Source organism: Hippocampus comes, unplaced genomic scaffold (genome assembly GCF_001891065.2).
Source record: "Hippocampus comes isolate QL1 unplaced genomic scaffold, H_comes_QL1_v1.1 scaffold125, whole genome shotgun sequence".
NCBI classification, from domain to species: Eukaryota; Metazoa; Chordata; class Actinopteri; order Syngnathiformes; family Syngnathidae; genus Hippocampus; species Hippocampus comes.
The window spans coordinates 52743-60235 of NW_017805453.1; the positions used below are offsets into that span (position 1 = coordinate 52743).

Genomic DNA, 7493 nt, shown 5'->3' on the forward strand with positions numbered 1-7493 from the left:
AAAAAAAAGACCATGTATAGTAAGGCGTTTTTAGCTGAAAAAAACGACCACGCATAGTAAGGCGTTTTTAGCCGACAAAAACGACCATGTATAGTCAGTCGTTTTTCGCCCCAAAAAACAATCATGTATAGTAAGGCGTTTTTAGTCCGAAAAAAACAACAAAAGTATACGAAGGCATTTTTAGCTCAAAAAAACGACCATGTATATAGGAAGCCGTTTTTAGCTAAAAAAAACGACCATGTATAGGAAGGCGTTTTTAGCTGAAAAAAAACACCATGTATAGTAAGGCGGTTTCAGCCAAAAAAAACGACCATGAGTAAGGCGTTTTTAGCCGAAAAAAAAAAGACCATGCAAAGTAAGGCGTTTTTAGCCCAAAAAAACAACCATGGATAGTAGGGCGTTTTTAGCCGAAAAAAACGACCATGTATAGTAAGGCGTTTTTAGCCCCAAAAAAACAACAATGTATACTAAGGCGTTTTGAGTTGAAAAAAATGACCATGTACAGTGTGGCGTTTTTAGCTGAAAAAAATTGACCATGTATAGTAAGGCGTTTTTAGCCCGAAAAAAACGACCATGTAAAGTAAGGCATTTTTAGCCCGAAAAAAACAACAAAGTATACAAAGGCATTTTTAGCTCAAAAAGACGACCATGTATAATAAGGCGTTTTTAGTTAAAAAAAAACGACCATGTATACTAAGGCGTTTTTAGCTGAAAAAAATGACCATGTTTACTAAGGCGTTTTTAGCCCGAAAAAACGACCATGGATAGTAAGGCGTTTTTAACCCGAAAAAAACGACCATGTATAGTCAGGCATTTTTAGCCAACAAAAAATGGCCATATTTAGTAAGGCGTTTTTAGCCCGAAAAAAACGACCATCTATACGAAGGCGGTTTTAGCCGAAAGAAACGACCATGTATCATAAGGCGTTTTTCGCTGAAAAAAATGACCATGTATAGTAAGGCGTTTTTAGCACGAAACAAACGACCATGTATACGAAGGCGTTTTTAGCCGAAAGAAACGACCATGTATCATAAGGCGTTTTTCGCCCCAAAAAACGAACATGGATAGTAAGGCGTTTTTAGCTGAAAAAAACGACCATGTATACTAAGGCGTTTTTAGCTGAAAAAAACGACCATGTATACTAAGGCGTTTTTAGCTGAAAAAAACGACCATGTATACTAAGGCGTTTTTAGCTGAAAAAAACGACCATGTATACTAAGGCGTTTTTAGCTGAAAAAAACGACCATGTATACTAAGGCGTTTTTAGCTGAAAAAAACGACCATGTATACTAAGGCGTTTTTAGCTGAAAAAAACGACCATGTATACTAAGGCGTTTTTAGCTGAAAAAAACGACCATGTATACTAAGGCGTTTTTAGCTGAAAAAAACGACCATGTATACTAAGGCGTTTTTAGCTGAAAAAAACGACCATGTATACTAAGGCGTTTTTAGCTGAAAAAAACGACCATGTATACTAAGGCGTTTTTAGCTGAAAAAAACGACCATGTATACTAAGGCGTTTTTAGCTGAAAAAAACGACCATGTATACTAAGGCGTTTTTAGCTGAAAAAAACGACCATGTATACTAAGGCGTTTTTAGCTGAAAAAAACGACCATGTATACTAAGGCGTTTTTAGCTGAAAAAAACGACCATGTATACTAAGGCGTTTTTAGCTGAAAAAAACGACCATGTATACTAAGGCGTTTTTAGCTGAAAAAAACGACCATGTATACTAAGGCGTTTTTAGCTGAAAAAAACGACCATGTATACTAAGGCGTTTTTAGCTGAAAAAAACGACCATGTATACTAAGGCGTTTTTAGCTGAAAAAAACGACCATGTATACTAAGGCGTTTTTAGCTGAAAAAAACGACCATGTATACTAAGGCGTTTTTAGCTGAAAAAAACGACCATGTATACTAAGGCGTTTTTAGCTGAAAAAAACGACCATGTATACTAAGGCGTTTTTAGCTGAAAAAAACGACCATGTATACTAAGGCGTTTTTAGCTGAAAAAAACGACCATGTATACTAAGGCGTTTTTAGCTGAAAAAAACGACCATGTATACTAAGGCGTTTTTAGCTGAAAAAAACGACCATGTATACTAAGGCGTTTTTAGCTGAAAAAAACGACCATGTATACTAAGGCGTTTTTAGCTGAAAAAAACGACCATGTATACTAAGGCGTTTTTAGCTGAAAAAAACGACCATGTATAGTAAGGCGTTTTTAGCCCGAAAAAACAACCATGTATACTAAGGCATTTTTAGCCGAACAAAACGACCATGTATAGTTAGGCTTTTTTTGCCCAAAAAAACGACCATGTATAGTAAGGCGTTTTTAGTTTGAAAAAAACGACCATGTACAGTAAGGCGTTTTTAGCTAAAAAAAAACGACCATTTATAGTAAGGCGTTTTTAGCTGAAAAAAACGACCATGTATACTAAGGCGTTTTTTTGCCCAAAAAAACGACCATGTATAGTCAGGCGTTTTTAGCCCGAAAAAACGACCATGTTACTCAGGCATTTTTACCCGAACAAAACGACCATGTATAGTAAGGTGTTTTTTGCCCAAAAAAACGACCATGTATAGTAAGGCGGTTTTAGTTTGAAAAAAACGACCATGTACAGTAAGGCGTTTTTAGCTGAAAAAAACGACCATGTATTGTCAGGCGTTGTCAGCTGAAAAAAACGACCCTGTATTGTAAGGCGTTTTTAACCGAAAAAAACGACCATGTATATAGTAAGGCGTTTTTAGTTTGAAAAAAACGACCATGTACAGTAAGGCGCTTTTAACCCAAAAAAAACGACCATGTATAGTAAGGCGTTTTTAGCTGAAAAAAACGACCATGTATAGTAAGGCGTTTTTAGCCCCCAAAAAACTACCATGTATTGTAAGGCTTTTTTCACAAAAACAAAAAAAAAAACAAAAGACCACGTATAGTAGGGTGTTTTGTGCCAAAAAAACGACCATGTATAGTAAAGTGTTTTTTTGCCCAAAAAAATACCATGTATAGTAAGGCCTTTTTATTCGAAAAAACGACCATATATAGTAAGGCATTTTTAACCCAAAAAAATGACCATGTATAGTAAGGCGTTTTTAGCCGAAAAAAACTTCCATGTGTAATAAGGCATTTTTAACCGAAAAATCAACCATTCATCGTTAGGCGTTTTTAGCCCCAAAAAACAACCGTGTATCGTAAGGCGTTTTCGACTTATGTCTTGAAATTTTATTTACTTTTTTTTCTGTTTTTAATAAATGCCTTTTTTATGTCTCGAATTTGTCCAAAAAAAATATATATATATTTATATTTTTCACTCATGAAGGGTTCGGTGAACGTGCAGTTGAACTGGTTGGGTTCAGTACCTCAAACAAGGTCAAGAACGACTGGTCTCGAGGAAAGTTCTAATGTCCTTCATCAGCCATTGCCAATTTTGATCTCTTGGTCAAAGACACCAGTTTATTTCTTTTACATCTGAGCGGCTCTCATGCTTGTGCGATGGTATTTACTATGAGCATATGTTCCCCGGAAGATTGTGTTTGCTTGTGTGGCAGGAAAGGAATTGTTTTTGATATTGTTATGGGTGGCAAATCATTTTCTGGTCACTGCCCCGTCTGAATCGTCCGCTCATTGCCATTGAATGTTTTGAACTGTGGAAATGCTCGGCCTGGCAGAGACCTTCAGAGGGATCCATGACAGAAGGGAAGGAAGGAAACGGAATTTGGGGAAACAGAGAGGACTGATGGCAACAGCGCGTGTAAAAAGGAGATGATTGTTTCTTTTTTTTTTCACCAGATCAGACGTTTAAGTACTTACTAACTAACTAGAAGATGAAGGGTTTTCTCTTCTTCAAGGTCTCATGTCCAGCCCCATTCGGACCTCACACAACAACAACAACAACAACAAAAACGTTCATCTTACTCTACTTGCTGGTCACGGGGGTGCCGCTCGTCTGCCTCCCTCTTCATTGAGCACCTCGGTCAATACACACAAAATGGAGCGTGGGATAAAAAGGGGCTAATTGCTCCAGGTGCAGCCAAGCAGAGAAGAGCTGGGAGGAAAGTGTATTGCCTCACGTTACATTCACATTAAAAAAAAAAAAAAAAAAAAAAAAAAAAAAACGCCAGAAGCTGCAATGACTGATGTGAATGCAGTTTCAGACGTGCTTATTATCATTCCGTTGCTGTGTGTTTTCAAGCGTGACTGTGTATTTCATTCTTCGGCGGGATGTTTACAAAGACGATCCAGATGCAATCCAGAATTAGCCTCTAATGACGTGTCACATGCCTCAACAGTTAAGAAACTTTGCGTGCGACTAGAGGAGTACATGAGCAAAATTCATATGACATCATGCAAACAATGAGCCTGTAAGGTCAAAAAAGATACCGTACACCTTATGCAGAAATGTCGTGTGCCTCGAGAAGTGAATGTTATTACTCCTGTTGAACAGTGGGTGGCAGGAATGAACTCTAAATGTAACTGGCACTCCTTGTGCGTGCGTGCGTGCGTGCGTGCGCGCCCGTGTGCGCGCGCGTGTGTGCGTGTGCGTGTTTTTGTGCGCGATATCAAACATGGAGCAGTATTTACTATTGTGCTGCATACACGAGGCCACCACCTAATTAGTAAATGAGAATGGTCCACTGTGTGCCTCACCTGTGTTTATTCCTGCTTGTCCTCATCAGAGGTCACAGATGAGTTGCAGCCAATATAATTTAAAAATACAAACATTTACAACATAAAGATGAGCAAAATGATTACTAAATAAATAAATAAATATAAAATAATACAATCATGTGAAACCCATTTTGAAATGCATGAGTAAACTTCCATTAAAAACGTTTACCAAATACAAAATATGTACTATATATATATATATACACATATATATTTTTTTTTATAAGGGGAGCAAGATGGCTTAGTCCGGCAAACCAAATCCTCTAAAAACGTCAAGGATACAGCTTCAAAAGAACGGAACACAGCTCAACACGGAACATGGACAGAGGGGTCAAATGTGGTCTTTGAAACAAGAGTCCGAGCTGTGGAAACCTTATCGATGAAAAACTGAAGGAATCTGTTGCACATTTCATGTGAAGAGTCTGAGCAAATAAACTGAGGGGGTTTCAGTACAGAGTTAATAGTTTTAACCCTGGAGAACCCAAGAACCCTTTTCATCTTTAGAAAATGATGAATTATCCATCAAATGACTGCTATATGTTCACTGAACACCAAAATATGTTTTTTCAAATATTCAATGCTTTAATCCTAATTTAGGATTGGGGCCAAATCTGACCCTTTGGGATTTAAGGGTAGCATTTGAGTAGCAGAATTTATAGGGGCCAAATTTGACCCCGTGGGTTCTCCAGGGTTAAATAGTACACGTGGGTTTTGACGGTTTGCATGAATAAGCTTTGATAAATGTTTGGCTTCCTGATAAAATCTGACACAAACACCATGAGAGCCTTTAACCCCGAGATCCGAACGCGGAACCTCAGAACAGTGAGGCATATGTTCTAAACCACTAACACTCCGTGCTTCAAAGGTCAGCATTTGCAGCATAGCATGTAATAATAAATGCTTGTTTACATTTAAGGGAGGAAACTATTAAACCAACAAAAGCTTTTTGAGCCTTGACAAACTGCTTGTGCTCAAAAGCCTCTAGGTGAAACACTACATTGCTTAAGAACACACACACACACACACACACACACACAGAGTTGTGCCTTATTTGTTTTTTTACTTAATATTTTGTTGTTGGTGGTGGTGGCAGTGTGTGTGTGTGTGTGTGTGTGTGCGTGTGTGTGTGTGTGCGCGCGTGTGTGTGTGTGTGCGCGTGTGTGTGTGTGCGTGTGTGTGTGTGTGCGCGCGCGCACGCATTGAGTCTGCGTGTTCGTGTGTGTCAAAGGTGTGACGAGATATTCATATTTAAAGCCTTTTCTAGCTTTCCTGGTAAGGCGAGACTTGTAGTTGTATGAGTGTCGCATATCCACAATGTCTGTGTACGAGAAGTTGCCAGGAGTTCCATCCACTGGACACTCAGACACCCCCGTAACTCAACACCCCCCCCCCATCCCCCAGCCTCCTACAAACCTCATTTAAAAAAAAAAAAAAAAAAAAAGAATAAGAAGGCTTATTTCATGGTTTTGTGTTCCTACAAAAAGATGGACCGAATTTTTCATTACATGGCAGCTGAATTGTTTTTTATTTTTCATCCACAATTTCCACAATGATCCACAATTTTGCAACAACGTGTTTATTTCGCCCACACCAAAATAATAATGATGTGAAAAAAAGTTGACATTTAAAACACGAAACTGTACACTTATATTAAAATTGGCCTCATCGTTCACCTGGACAACACAGTGCAGCGCAAGTTATAACTTATCCCAGTCCGGCACTGTCACAACAGTTGCTTCTCGAAGGCCTTTCATATGTAACACTATTAAGCATTGAAATCAGTCGATGCTTGTTTTTGGAAGAGTTAAATTTAGTAACTCCTCATGCACTTCAAATGAAAAAACAACAACAACAATTGCTGTTGTTTGTGGACTTTTGAGATTGGCTTTGTAATTGTGACTCTTGGCTGAAATCTTTCATGGCTAAGCAAACTAGTTTTGGGTTTGAATTCAGTGAACATATAATCTGCTTCCTATTTTACCTGAAAAGGGTTTTCTTGACCTGCTCCTGTTGAGAAGTCAGGACGCGCTCTTTCCTTCTCTCGGAGTTCAGTCTTGGAGTTGAAGACGCTAGTTAGCAATTGTCTGCCATGTAGTGGTGAACACTGTTATTACAATTTAGGAGGACTCAGCGATAATAATTTTTTTATTCTGATGTAGAATGAAGTTATGTTTGCCTTCATCATTGTAATTGAAATAGAGCAAGAGAAGGCTGAATAAATCATTCACCGCTGGCTCCGCCCCGACAATGTACATTGCAGTATAGTGGAGTAGAAAGTGGAGCCCTTGAGGCTTTTTTTTCATCACCATGACCAGTTGAGAACAGGTTTGGTGACTTGCTCTGTTGTTGTGCGAATCAACACTATTGTGCCAGCACGTGCTCGTTTTATAAAGAAAGACCCAGTGGCTGCGCATGTGACATACAAGATCAGTTTTGAATGTCTTTATTTTTGATTTGGTAATTAAAAAAAAAAAAAAAAATCAAGATACATGTGTAACAAAGCACCTGAAGTTGGAGCAAACTGTATAGTGTTGTTTAATGGCCACAAGAGAACATAATAAATATAAATATAAAAAAACAAAACAAAACAAAACAAAACAGTGTGGTAATTGACGTTGAAACCAGCCAAGCATTTACCAGTACAGTGTATGTATATAAATATAGAATTTTGAATAAATAACATACACTCAACAAGCACATAAATCAAACAAGCGTGTGATTAAAAAGCAGGAAAAAATGCCATGTTTGACATGTCAGTTGGGTACAGCAGAGATCCTCAAACTGGGGTCCACAAAATAATTTACAATGTATTGATTTTTTTTT

General features: G+C 38.1%; 1 protein-coding gene across 1 annotated transcript in view; it reads right to left on the reverse strand.

Annotated features, from left to right (window-relative positions):
* Positions 1-4438, reverse strand: part of otol1b (otolin 1b) — an 11698-nt gene extending 7260 nt beyond the window's left edge. Inside the window, exon 1 of the mRNA XM_019874251.1 lies at positions 3918-4438. The gene's annotated coding sequence lies outside the window, so the exon portion shown is untranslated. The remainder of the gene's footprint in view (positions 1-3917) is intronic.
* Between the last annotated feature and the right edge of the window lie 3055 nt (positions 4439-7493).